General features: G+C 41.3%; 1 protein-coding gene across 3 annotated transcripts in view; it reads left to right on the top strand.

Annotated features, from left to right (window-relative positions):
* The first annotated feature begins 8518 nt into the window (after positions 1-8518).
* The window catches only part of LOC135675559 (uncharacterized), a 38085-nt gene continuing 31897 nt past the window's right edge, over positions 8519-14706 (top strand). The window contains exons 1-3 of one of the 3 annotated variants that reach the window (XR_010513925.1): positions 8519-8961; positions 9078-9262; positions 9356-9848. The gene's annotated coding sequence lies outside the window, so the exon portion shown is untranslated. Of the gene's footprint in view, positions 8962-9077; positions 9292-9355; positions 13913-14079; positions 14339-14448; positions 14632-14706 lie in introns of those variants that run through there. The other 2 variants (XR_010513926.1, XM_065185831.1) reach the window with 2 other exon arrangements.

Below are 14706 nucleotides of genomic sequence, written 5' to 3'. Positions count from 1 at the left end.
TCTCTTTAAGTATCCTTTTCTCTACAGGCTTTAATTAACCGTGTGTGTAAAACAAAACAAAAAATTGTTAGAAGAAAAAGAAAAAAGAACCTCCCTGCTCTCCCCATCGCCTCACACCTTTCTGAGAGAAGGAAATATTAGGTTGCATGAACCAACATCTTCTCCCACCCCAATCCGAATCCCTTGCTTCCCACACCTCGTTTCCTCCTCTCCTTTTCTTCCTCGTCGGCCATGCCGGTGTTCACGTTGCCATCAATAACCAGGTGACAAAAAAGAAAAAGGATTTTGAAAGCTATAATGTGCCGACGCCAATCCACTTAGTATAGAAGAATATTCCCACCGTCCAGTTCACGATTTTTTGCATATTTAATTCCTTAACTATCACAGCCACACCGACACCTTTAAAACTAATAAAAGTATATTTGGCAACGGAATCAAAACTGTTTCCGTTAATGGTCGGACAATTAATCCTTTCCACTATATTTAGAGAAGCTTTGATCCTTTATATCTGATCATCATACAGCTTATTCTCTAATAGGAGTCCTACCAAATGGTCGATGAAGAAGGTGACATACCCCTGACATCTTTCGTTTTGACTTCTTATTGTCATCCTTATTCAAAAGATTCTTTTTCAATTTCTTCCTCCCTCTCCTCTTCTTTCAGGTTCGATTCTGGATGACTCTCCGATCGAGCAAGTTCGGTTGACAGTCCCACCTACAGATGATAATACATTGCAGGTCTTGACGTTCCGAACATGGTTTATCGGAATCCCCATTTGCATCCTCGGGTCCGTAATTGCAGCATTATCTTCTTACCGACAGCAAATGTTCTATTTACCACAAGTCTGCATCAACATCATCGTGCTCATCGTTGGGAAACTAATGGCTAATATGCTACCAAACAAAGTGGTGAGGATGCCATACACAAACTGGAGTTTCTCGTTGAATCCGGGACCCTTCAACTTGAAAGAACATGTGGTGACCACCATGCTGGCTGGCACGGAAAGTGCTTCTGCCGGCTTCCAAATATTATCCATGTCCAAGATCTTCTACCACAAGGATATCCCATTACTGCCGGCCATGCTGCTGGTGCTATCGATTCAGGTGATTTCTTCTTCTAGTATCGAGAAATTGGTATTAAAAAAAAAAATCATTATTTATTCTTTTATTTTATAAAGAAAAGGTAATAAATAATATGGTTGCTGAATTCTGATGATTTGGTTAGTAAGTTATTCTTCGATGATTTATTTATTCTTCGATGGTCTAGTTAGTTAATTCCAATTGATCTTTCCCTACTTCCGGTCAAGAAATAATGACTTTAAATGCCTTGTGGTGTGTAGTTTCTCGGATATGGGTTTGCTGGCATATTCACGAAGTTGCTAGTGGACTCGCCCTATATGTGGTGGCCTTCGACTCTAGTAGACGTCTCCTTCTACAGGTTAGGTGGCGTTCCTCTTCTTGTAAACAATGCAAAAGACAAGAGACTTTTTAATTTATTTATTTAACATGTCTTCGTTGTTTTCACTGGCAGAACGTTACACGAGCCGGAGAAAAGAGTCAAGGGAAAATTGTCACGATATCAATTCTTGATCATAGTTATCGTTGTAATTTTTACCTACAGCATTGTTCCTATTTACCTTTTTCCCTCTATCACGGCTCTATCGTTCGTTTGTTGGATATGGAAAGACTCGATAACTGCGCAGCAAATTGGTTCTGGGTTCAATGGATTAGGCATCGGATCCTTTGCACTGGATTGGATAACCATGTCATCCTACGTGGGCAGTCCACTGGCACTTCCTGCATTTGTGATAGTCAACACGATGGTTGGATTCATTATCATTCTTTATGTTCTGCTACCATTATCTTATTGGAATAATGTTTACGATGCCAAACGCTTTCCTATTTTTTCAACAAGTATTTTTGATGTCCATGGGCAATTTTACAACGTGTCGCGGGTTTTAGATGAGAAGTCACTCACATTCAACGAAGAAGCATACAACAGTTATTCGAAATTATACTTCAGTGCTTCCCTTATGCTTAGTTATGGTTTTACCTTGGCTAGTTTGACGTCAAGCATCTCTCATGTTGCTCTCTTCTATGGGAGGTAGGAACTGTAACTTTTTTTATCTTGTAAATAATTATTCATTGTAATGTTTGTTTTTGGTACAATTAGTGTGCTCTTGTTTTTATGGTTGAAATAATTACCTTAGTCCTGCATGTTATAATCTTGTTGTCAGTGATAACTTTAGATAGTTCTCTCCTGGTGTCAAGCAGATCGATATGGCTACAATTTGTCGATTCATATCGGCGCCAAATGCAAGATGTTCACCTGAGGTTGATGAAACAAAATTATGAGTCCATTCCCCGGTGGTGGTTCTACTCTCTACTCTTCTCCATGATGGGATTTTCCATCTTGGTATGTGAAATATTTAACGATCAACTTCAGCTTCGCTATTGGGGAGTTCTATTACCTTGTGCCTTGGTGTTTATATTTTTGCTTCCAGAATGTGTCATGGAAGCTACGACAGGTCAGGTAAGATGAATATTGAGACAACGTTGTAAAGATTTTTCTTCTCATCCAGCTTAATATAATAATTATTATATTTCAGGGATTTACAACTAAGCTTTTTTTTGAGGTCATAATTGGGTACTTGCAATCGGGTAAACCTATTGCAAATATAGCATTCGCAACATACGGCTCTACTGCACTTGATACGGCAAAATATTTCATCGTACAACTGAAGCTAGCACATTACATGAAGATTCCTCCAAAAGTAATGTTCTTGATACAGGTATTTTCTGGACCACTGCGTTATATCCTCATCTAGCTGGTATATGCAAAGAATTAAAAATTAAGATACATCACAAATTACGTACCAGATATTGGCATATTCTTTGCAAATCTAGTTTTTGAATTCATTAACATTATTATATTGCACTTACCATCCAATATGCTTTCTTTACATGTAGATTCTCGGTAGTCTACTAGCATGTGTGGTTAGCTTCAGCATTGGATGGTGGTTCTTATACTCAGTAAAGAATATATGTTATCCAGAATTATTGCCCAAGGGAAGTCCTTGGACATGCCCTTGGGAAAAAAAGTCATTTGCATTAGGAGTCACATGGGGTGTTATAGGTCCAACTAGAATGTTCTATCCTCATGGTACGTACTCCATCATCTTTATCTTCATTATTATTGGATTCCTTGCACCAGTGGGAGTGTGGATGTTATCACGTCTATACCCAGAAAAAACATGGATACGACTAATTAATTGGCCAGTTATATTCGGTGTTGGTACCATCGTGCCTCCTGCCACTTCGATTAACGTTTGGTCATGGTTCATAGTTGGCTTAATATTTAACTACTTTGTCTTTCGAAAGTTTAAAGGATGGTGGGCGCATTATAATTATGTGTTATCGGTTGGATTGGATTCCGGAGCAACTTTTTTGACCATTTTTGTTATTATTTTTCTTCAATCTCGAGGTGTATATGGACCTGATTGGTGGGGGTTGGAGATGGATGATCATTGTCCCTTGGCTCATTGTCCTACAGCATCAGGAGTTGTTGTAGAAGGTTGTCCTGTGATCAATTGAGACGATCACTAAATTTGATCAAGCCGGTTGGTGACTACCATTAATTTGTTGGAAGGATGTTATTGTTTATGGTTCAGTTATTAAGACAATATAATTTTCCTTGTTTCAGTTGTTAAAATAGATACTTTGCTTGTTCAATCTCATTTTTCTAAGAAAAAAATAAAAAAAATATCATATTGTTTTTATTAAGAACGTAAGGGATCCCTATCACTTTTATACGGTGCAACAAAAACAAATTTTTTGACAAAGAAGCATGCAATAAATACTCAAAAATGGAATTCACTTCTCCTAATGGTGTGGTGACAAAGAAGCAAGCAATAAATACTCAAAAATATTATTCCTCTAATCCTGCTTTTTTTTTTAATCTTACTTAACCTATCGGATCTCAGCAACACCGACATAGTAAAACAATATAATAACATCAAAATAAGAGATTTAGATAAAAATAACCCGTACAAGAAGCTATTTATTTATCATTACAAGTAAACAAACCCATGGAAGGCATTCATTTGTCATTATATGTAAGCCCACGGTTATTAATCTTGAATTACTAATTTTTAAAAAAATATTGAATGATCGTTGAGATTAACAATACAAGTCTAAAAGACTGTAAATGACTAATCTCATCTAGTTTAACAAGATAACGTTTCACCCATCCCATATATATAAGGGCTAAATTGGAAATGCATATTTACAAATCTCATCGAGTTTAGCAATTCAGCTTTTCACCGCACAACACTCTTTAACACTCGGTATTTCCCTCAGGGGTACTTACAATATTAGTGTTTTCAACACCACTAAAAGGAAAAATATTAGCTCAATTTATTCTCTTGTAGCAAAGCGAATATATAGAAACGCGAATAAGAGTATGTTCATAAGAAGGGGTAAAATCAGACGAACATATTTATTGATATAAATTAGTACATAACATGTACAAAGAAGGAAGGGGTCCTTTGAACAACCTATCATGACCCTTCTTTCATATTTTACTTTCTTTATCCATTGCTTCCTCGCTTTTGCTTGTGAATTGAATGGTATGTGTGCCACTTGAGAGTTCAGATTCTTCGATGGGGGGATTTCAGTTAGTAGCTTCGACCACTTCGAAGGAGTGCTACACAAACTCAATGAGGAAACAAGCGATTACATATAAGAAGCATAGTTTCTTTCTAAGATTGATAATTAACAAGCATCATGATAAGAATTGGATATTAGCCTTTGCAGCTAGAGAAGGGTACTTGGATGTGATCTTAACATGGTGCTAAGTCAAAGATGCTAGCTTGTAAAATCTTGATACATACGTCACATGTATCACCCTAGTGATGTGGAGATGCAACAAAAGCAAAACAAGAGATTTGGTTTAGAGTATGCCTTCCTTTATGTAGCAAGAACATATCTCAAAAATTAAAGATGTGAATAAACAAATGCCTCTAAAAGACATGATCTTGGTTAACTTTCTGAGTTCAATGGCTTTCTCAACTTGCTAAATTCCCAAAAGAATGTGCCTCGAGACCTATCTTATCTACAAGAAGAATTAAGTATAGTTTACCATGAAGAAAATATATATTAAGATTCTAACTTCGATATCATGATAAGATATTTCTTTTACGACTTTGTTTGAATAAAGTTTAAGTATGATCTATCGATTGAAGTGTCTTATGACTTTGGTTGAGAGTATGCCTATCTATATGTAGCAAGAACACATCTCAAAAACTAAAGAAATGAATAAACAAATGCCTTTAAAAGACAAGGTCTTTGTTATCTCTCTCAGTTCAATGGCTTTCCCAACTTTTAAATTCCTAAAAGAATATGTGCCTCAAGACCTATCTTATCTACAATAAGAATTAAGTGTAGTTTATCATGAAGAAAAGATATATTACGATTTGAACATCCATATCATGGTAAGATTGTTCTCTTACGACTTTGTCTGAATAAAGTTTAAGTATGAACTTACGATTGAAGTCTCTTATGATTTTGTTTGAATAAAGTTTATGCATGATCTATCGAATAAAGTTTATGCATGATCTATCGATAGAAGCATCTAACTCAATCTATAGACATAAGTTCTTGTGATGACCATCCCTTCATTCACATTATTTGATTTTTTTAAACCCAATAAATTTACTCTAAGTTCATGTAATTATTGTTAGGATTGGAGCGACACTAAGAGGGGAGGGGGTGGTGAATTAGTGCAGCGGTAAAGTGTGATAAACTTTTGACGATTTAAATACTTTCGGAAACTTCGTACGATAAAAGTAACGTTTTCGTTTGAAACTGTTTCAATTGCGTTTTAACTTGAAGAGATAAGTAAGACTGAGACAAAGAAGTAGAGCATTAAAGTGCAAATGGTTTGCAGTAATGTAAATGACAATAAGTAAATGCAAACCAGAGATCACGCCGATTTTACAGTGGTTCGGTCAAATGACCTACATCCACTTGCGAGGCCCCTCTTCGATGAGGCTCCCACCTTCCACTAGCAAATCTCTTGAAATGGAAGGGCAAATACCCCTCTTATAACTTTTTATAAGCAGTTCACTCTCTTACAGATTTTCAGCAAGAAAGAAGGAGGTGAACACTAGCAAATTGAAAACAAGACTAGCAAACACTTTTCTAAGACCTTTCTCTCAAACAATTGCAGCTCAAAAAGTTGTTTTCTCAGCTGAGACTTGAGGGGTATTTATAGGCCTCAAGGGGATTCAAATTTGGGCTCCAAAAATTTAAATTCTCTTATGTTCCCGATGCTGGCGGTGCCACCGCCCAGTGCTCGGGTGCTGGGTGGTGCAACCGCACAACCTAGGAGGTGTCACCGCCTAGGCCAATTCAGCTCACCGGTTGGGCTCCAAACTTGGCCCAAACTAGTCCGAACTCGGGCCCAATTGGCCCCTACTTGGGTTATAAGATTAACACCTAATCTTAACCCTAATTAACGTACTAACTACAAATTTAAAGACATTTTCTAAGCTATTACAAAGTCCGTAAGTCAAGACTTCTTCCAGCGAGCTTCCGGTGAACTTCCGACGGTCTTCCGATAAACTCTCGGAAACCATTTTGCGGACTCCCGCTAAGCTCCTAGACTTCACGATTTGATCTTGGCGAGTTCCGATGAGCTTCTTCGGCAAGCTTCGATCTTTCTCGGCGAGCTCCACGAACTTCTAACGAACCTTCCAACGAGCTTCCGAAAAACCCTTCGGCAAGCTTACTACTCATTCTTGGCTAGTTCCGGCAGCATTCCCGACGAACCTTCGGACTTCCGTCGAACTCTCAAACTCGCAATGAATCCTTCGTGCTTGACTCCGACACTTTGTTTTGCTTTATGTCTTTGTCGTTATCGTAGTTAATCTTGCACACACAAGCAAACACTCTACTCCGATCTAGACAATTATTATAAAACGAATTGGCATTCTGTTGCCCGGCACGTCATTGGTTGGCGCTTCGTCCGATTCTTCGGCGCATCGTCCTCTCTTGCGGCTTGTTGCCCAATCGGCGGTTGACCTCCGCAACGCCGATATCCTTAGCGCAATTCCGCTCTTGGCCCGATGCCCGACGTCCGAAGCCTTCTGCCATCCAATATTCTAACGTGATCTCCTCCGGCGCAACGTCAATTCCTCCTGTCTTAATTGTCTAATCCTGATGAGATCACGGCGCAACGTCAATTCCTCCTGTCTTAATTGTCTAATCCTGATCGAGTAGACCTGCATCACTCAAAATACAATTAAACATAAATATAATTATCAATTGGTTTCATCATTAAAATACTAGATTCAACAATTATGTTTCCAGAACTAACTGTTTTTTATATCCTGGTGAGCTATATATGGTTTAGCAAATTCCACCTATCATCATAATGATTTTGACTTTTTCTTGAGCTATGGTTTGATATAAAACCAAAACAATTTAATTGATTTCTCTTGAATGATTCTTCCGCATGAGATTAGTGATTTATTTTTATTATTATTATTATTATTATATATATATATATATATATATATATATATATATATATTATTATTGGACTCTTGTACCAGTAGATGTTGTCATGTGTATATCTAAAAAAACATAGGTAAGATTAATTAATTGACTAATTATATTCAGTGTTAGTTCAATTGTATCGCTTGTCACTCCGATTAACATTTGGTCATGGTTCATTGTTTGTATAATATTTAATCGCTTCATCTTCCAAAGATCCAAAGAGTGATGATTATGTTATAATTCTATTATCAATCGGATGAAATTATATTCTTATGGATATTATTAAGAGCATGATATGTTATTCTTTTGTACCTGATTCAATGTGATAGAAAGCTATGATGATAGTTATGCATAATTTGAATAGAGTTTCTAGTAAGTTAATTCCATCAATTTTTTTTGAGTCATGGATTGATTGAAAACATAACTTGAGACATTATATATTGTCCTAAAAAAATATGAGTCTTTAACTCACATAAAAAAAATAAATAAATTTAATACTTATTTTTAAATATTTTATTATTTATCTAAAATTTTTTAACACTACATTGACCTCTCTTCATCCCTCCCCGATTAACATATTTCTATATACGTAACATATCTCTATATACGTATGTATGTATATACATAACGTATCTCTATATACGTATATATGTAGATACACATCATATCCTTCGAATATGCTATTATGGACGTGGGAACGGAATAACCATGACATTTCCATTTTGGACACAGGAAGTAAGCATAGGGACCGCGCAGCCATAGTCGCCATTTCCATTTGGAAGTTCAACCCCTCTACCTGTGCATCTATTACAGCCATGTATATGCACACTGCACTCTTTGTCTCTCTCAGTCTGGTCTTTTTCTGTTCTCGCTCTGTTACTGATGAGCTGCTGCTATATATAAAAAGAGGGACGGAGAGAGTAACCGCACCTCCACACCTCGTCCCAACTACTGACTGAACCCCATACCTTCTCCTTCCCAATCTCTTTTCTCTCAACCGACCAGGGAAAGGAAAGTAGTATAAAGAGCCCCCCACCATTGCTGCCCTTCACTTCATTCCAACTACTCTTTTCTGAATAAGAGAGAAGTTCCACTGGCATCACTTACTTCCCCTACTTGGGAAAGATTAGATACATACGTATCTATCTGAAGACACAAGCTGCAGCGGCATGTTTCTGTTTGTTCTTCTTTGCTTGCTGCATACTAAGTGATCGAGGTGAGAGGACAGAGGGAGAAACACTTGAATCATCCCTTACTTACGCCACCGTTATAATTGGCTGCCATATAAGGATGGTGGAGTCTATGGCTGTCGTGGTGATCAGGGGGTACGACGCGCAGCGGGACCGACCTCCTCCTCGATCCCCTCTGCCGTGTCCGCCGCTCCCCTTCCTTCCTCACGCTGGTCCGTATTCCTTCTCTTTTTTTCTTATTTTTTTTTTGTGTTCCATTCTTTCCAATCATCTCCTGTTTCTGAGTTAACGCACTTTGGACATCCTTTTGTGATCTTATTCTCCTCAGTAAGTTTGCGTATGCGGAGAAGCACAATCATAATGTTAATAAAGGTGGTGGAGATGGTTAGCGGACCGGAGAAGGAGATCGTTGGGCTTTTCCGCGGGTGCATCAAAACCGTGGCCTGAGGCACCCCCCTTGCCTTATTATTACCCTCACCGTCGAAGCATCACACCGCCGCCATCTATGCGAAGGTGGACCTCCGCGGCTCCCCATATTGCCGGTGACTCTCACCACACGTTAATCTCCCCCATCACACTAATCACTGTCATTAATACTAATCTAAGGCGAAGGGGGCTCGTACTGAAGCTGGTGCAGTGGATGGAGTGGTCTAAGGAGAAGGGGGCGGGGTACGCGTACATGGCGACGGAGAAGGACAACTAGTCATCTTTCCGCCTCTTCACTGGGCGGTGTGGTTACTCCAAGTTCCGCACCCCCGCCATCCCGGTGCACCCCGTGTTAGCCCCCACCGCCTTCCCTTCCCCCACGCGTCGCCATCCTCCGCCTCACCCCCGCCGATGCCCAGGCCTTGTACCGCCGCCGCTTCGCCGCCACCGAGTTCTTCCCCGCGACATCATCGACACCGTCTCACCAACCCGCCCTCCCTAGGCACCTTCCTCGCCGTCCCTCGTGATCCCGTGAACACGCACACGTGAACGACCGCGCGTGGGCCCTGTCTCGCAGTTTCCGTGATCTCTCCCACCCGTGAACTCCGCAACGGACGGGGATTGTACCTCAGGTTAATCTAATCTAATATAATCGAGTGGCATCGTTAGGTCCCGTGGGACGACGGAGAAGGACACCGTGACATCGACAACCTCCCGCGGCACCTTCCTCGCGGTCCCACCTTCGCCCGTGATCCCGTGAACACCCACCCGTGAATGACCACGTGGGCCCTGTCCCGCAGGTCCCGTGATCCATCCCATCCGTGAACTCTATAACAAGGTGTGGGGGACCCCGGCTCCCGAGCGGTGGCAGCGTGCGAGCCGCTCTCCCTGTCACTGTCTTTAATACTTCCTCGCCGTCCCTCTTTCCCCCGTGAACACGCACCCGTTAACGCCCGCACGTGGGCCCTGTCCCGCAGGTCGATCCCTCCCACCCGTGAACTCCGTAACAGGGCGTGGGGGATTGCACCTTAGTCTAATATAATCTAATCGAGTGGCATCCTAAGACTAAGGGGGATTGCACCGAAGCTGGTGCAGACAATGGAGGCGTGATCTAAGGAGAAGAGGGCGGAGTACGCGTTCATGGCGACGGAGAAGGACACCGTGCCATCGACGCCGTCCTCGCCAACCCGCCCTCCCTCGGCACCTTCCGCGCGGTGGACCGGGCGCTGCCGTGGCTGCGCATCCCCCGCTGGAGCGGCTCGCACGCCGCCACCTCTCGGTAGCCGCGGTCCCCCACGCCCTGTTGTGCACGTGACGGAGTTCACGGGTGGGTGTGAGGGATCTCGTGATGGCTGTCTGTGCTTGTACGAGATCTGCCGGACGCGACGTGGGCAGACAACGGAGACGACGTGGTGGCTGTCGACCATGAGGTTCCACTTCAGAAACGACGAGGTTTCCGATCACTAGGACCATTGGCGAGGCGAATGATACGGGACCCGTAGGACCGACGCTGAACATTAGCGCATCGCACGAAAGTAGCTCACGTCGTTGTCGCTAGCACTGTCACCTCACGGGTGGGCTGGCTATTCACGAAAGTAGAATGATACTCACTCGTTCTACTTGCTCTTGCGCTGAATCCCTCTCTCTGTTGTCGCGATGGTGAGGACGAGATCTGCCGGACGCGACGTGGGCAGACAACGGAGACGACGTGGTGGCTGTCGACCATGAGGTTCCACTTCAGAGACGAGGTTTCCGATCAATCATGACCATTGGCTAATGATGCAGGACCCATAGGACCGACGCTGAACATTAGCACATCGCACGAAGTGGCTCACGTTGTTATCGCCGGTAATGGGTGGGCTAGCACCACACCAGCTCACGGGTGGGCTGGCTTTTGAGAGGAAGTAGGTCGAATCATTGTCTATAAAATGGTACGCATAGTACAACAACGAGTATGAGTTGTTAAATAGTAACGTGCGAAGGATGGCTGGTGTGATGCTATTTATTTTTTATGTTGTTTATAATGATTATTTTAATATTTTTTATTGGCGAAGGTAAAGACTGCTGTGCCGAAAACCTACCGTGTTGTCATCCAAATCCAGCGTCGGTTAACGGCACTATGTAGTTTATTATCATCTAATCCTCCTCGTTAACTTAGGTTATCTTATCTAGTGGGATGTGTGATTAACTTCTTAGAGTTGTACTTTAATTTTATAATATATGATTGTGATTAAGCGTTTTACTCTGTATTTTGATACTATGAATGGAATGAAAAGAGGTTAAATCTGTGTTATTATGCACAATATGTTTTTTTTTTTTTTTTTTTGTGCTTGTTTCGTTTTTTCAGGTTTGATACGTGATTCTCCCTCCGCTTCGATCACCCGCCGACAAAGGAGGGGCGCTCTGCCTCCTCGGGCGAGGGCCCGGTACTGCCATTGTTGTCCTCCGACTCGGCACCGCCGGGGAAGCTCGAGTACAGGCCTTCCGGACGGAAGGCATTCGGGTCGTACCAGGCCCTGGGAGGGCACAAGGCCAGCCATCGGAAGCCTCGCCTCGGGCTCTTCCACGACTAGCGCAAGCGCCTCCGGTGGCGGCAGGGTGCACCGGTGCTCGGGGTGCCAGAAGACGTTTCCCTTGGCGAAAGCGCTGAGGGGCACAAGAGGTGCCGCAACGACGGGAGCGTCGGTAGCGGCACTGCCGCGGCGGCGATGACATTGTTGGAGGGGGCGAGCTCGAGGCACAGGGAAACGTGTGTGTAAATAAATAAAAAATAATTGTTAGAAGAAAACAAAAAAGAAAGACCTCGTTGCTCTCCCCATCGCCTCACACCTTTCTGAGGAATGAAATATTAGCTTGCATGAACCAATATCTTCTCCCAATCGCCTCACACCTCGTTTCCTCTCCTTTTCTTCCTCGTCAGCCATTCCGGTGTTGACGTTGCCATCAATAACCAGGTGAGAAAAAGAGAAAAAAGATTTTGAAAGCAATAATGTACCAACGCCAATCCACTTAATATAGAATATTCCCACTATCCAGTTCACGATTTTTTACATTTTTTTTTTGGGATCACTGACAGATTTAATTCCCTTAACTATCACAGCCACACCGACACCTTTAAAACTAATCATAGTATATTTGGCAATGGAATCACAACTCTTTCTATTAATGGTTGGACAATTAATCCTTTCCACTATATTTAGAGATGCTTTCATCCTTTAAATCTGCTCAATATACAGCTTATTCTCTAATAGGAGTCCTACCAAATGGCCGATGAAGAAGGTGATATGCCCTGACATCTTTCGTTTTGACTTCTTACTGTCATCCTTACATGATTCTTTTTCAACTTCTTCCTCGCTCTCCTCTTCTTTCAGGTTCGATTCTGGATGACTCTCCGATCGAGCAAGTTCGGTTGACAGTCCCACCAACAGATGATAACACATTGCAGGTCTTGACATTCCGAACATGGCTTATCGGAATCCCCATTTGCATCCTCGGGTCCGTAAGTGCAGCATTATCCTTTTACCGACAGCAAATGTTCAATTTTTCACATGTCTGCATCAACATGATGGTGTTCATTGCTGAGAAACTAATGGCTAACATGCTACCGAACAAAGTGATAAGAATGCCATACACAAACTGGAGTTTCTCGTTGAATCCGGGACCCTTCAACTTGAAAGAACATGTGGCGACCACCATGTTGGCCGGCAGGGTAAGTGCTTCTGTCGGCTTTGAAATATTAACCATATCCAAGATCTTCTACCACAAGGATATCCCGTTACTGCCGGCCATTCTGCTGGTACTATCGATTCAGGTGATTTCTTTTGTTATCATGAAATTGGTGTAAAAAAAAAAAACCATTAGTTATTCTTTAGAAAAAGTAATAATATGATGCTGAATTCTTCGAATGTTTTAGTTAATTCTAGTTGATCTTTCGCAACTTCCTTTGAAGAAGTGACAACTTAAAATGGCTTATGGTGTGTAGTTTCTCGGATATGGGTTTGCTGGCATATTCATGAAGTTGCTAGTGCACTCGCCCTATATGTGGTGGCCTTCGACTCTAGTAGACGTCGCCTTCTACAGGTGGCGTGCCTCTCCTCGTAAACAATGCAAAAGACAAGAGACTTTTAATTTATTTAACATGTCTTCGTTGTTTGCACTCGCAGGGCATTACACGAGCCGGAAAAAAGAGCCAAGGGAAAATTGTCACGATATCAGTTCTTCATCATAGTCATCGTTGCAACTTTTACCTACAGTATTGTTCCTGTTTACCTTTTTCCTTCTATCACGGCTCTATCGTTCGTTTGTTGGATATGGAAAGACTCGATAACTGCGCAGCAAATAGGTTCTGGATTCAATGGATTAGGCATAGGCTCTTTTGCGTTGGATTGGATGACCATGACATCCTACATGGACAGTCCTCTGGCAGTTCCTGCATTTGTGGTGGTCAACATGATGGCCGGATTCATTCTTATTATTTATGTTCTAGTACCATTATCTTATTGGAATAATGCTTACGATGCCAAACGTTTTCCTATTTTTTCATCAAGTATTTTTGACATCGATGGGCAATTTTACAATGTGTCCCGGATTTTAGATGAGAAGTCACTCACATTCAACGAAGAAGCATATAACAATTATTCGAAATTATACTTCAAGTGCCTCCCTTATGTATAGTTATGGTTTTACCATGGCTTGTTTTACGTCAAGCATCTCTCATGTTGCTCTCTTCTATGGGAGGTAGGAACTGTAACTTTTTTTTTCTTGTAAATAAATATTCATTGTAATGTTTGTTTTTGGTACAATTAGTGTGCTATTGTTTTTATAGTTGAAATAATTACCTTACTACTGATTTAGTTGCTTGTTATAATCTTGTTGGCTGATAGTTCTCTTCTGGTGTTAAGCAGATCACTATGGCTACAATTTGTCAATTCATATCGGTGTCAAATGCAAGATGTTCACACGAGGTTGATGAAACAAAATTACGAGTCTATTCCCCGGTGGTGGTTCTACTCTCTACTCTTCTCCATGATGGGTTTTGCCATCTTGGTATGTGAAATATTTAGCGATCAACTTCAACTTCGCTATTGGGAAGTTCTATTAGCTTGTGCCTTGGTGTTCATATTTTTGCTTCCAGAAGGTGTCATGATGGCTACTACTAGTTCGGTAAGATGAATATTGAGTCATCGGATACTCGTATATGGTTGTAGCCCAACGTTGTCATTATTTTTCTTCTAATCCAGCCTAATATGATAATTATAATTACTATATTGCAGGAATTTTCAATAAAACTTTTATTAGAGATCATAATTGGGTACTTGCAGTCGGGTAAACCTATTGCAAATATTGCATTCACAACATACGGCTCTACTGCAATTAATACGGCAAAATATTTTACTATGGATATGAAGAGAGCATATTACATGAAGATTCCTCCAAAAGTAATGTTCTTGATACAGGTATTTTCTGGACCACTTTGTTACATTCAGATACATCACAATTTATGTACCATATATTGACATATTTTTTGCAAA

Source organism: Musa acuminata, chromosome BXJ1-6 (genome assembly GCF_036884655.1).
Source record: "Musa acuminata AAA Group cultivar baxijiao chromosome BXJ1-6, Cavendish_Baxijiao_AAA, whole genome shotgun sequence".
Classification (NCBI taxonomy): domain Eukaryota; kingdom Viridiplantae; phylum Streptophyta; class Magnoliopsida; order Zingiberales; family Musaceae; genus Musa; species Musa acuminata.
This window is presented reverse-complemented; position numbering and strand designations above follow the sequence as displayed.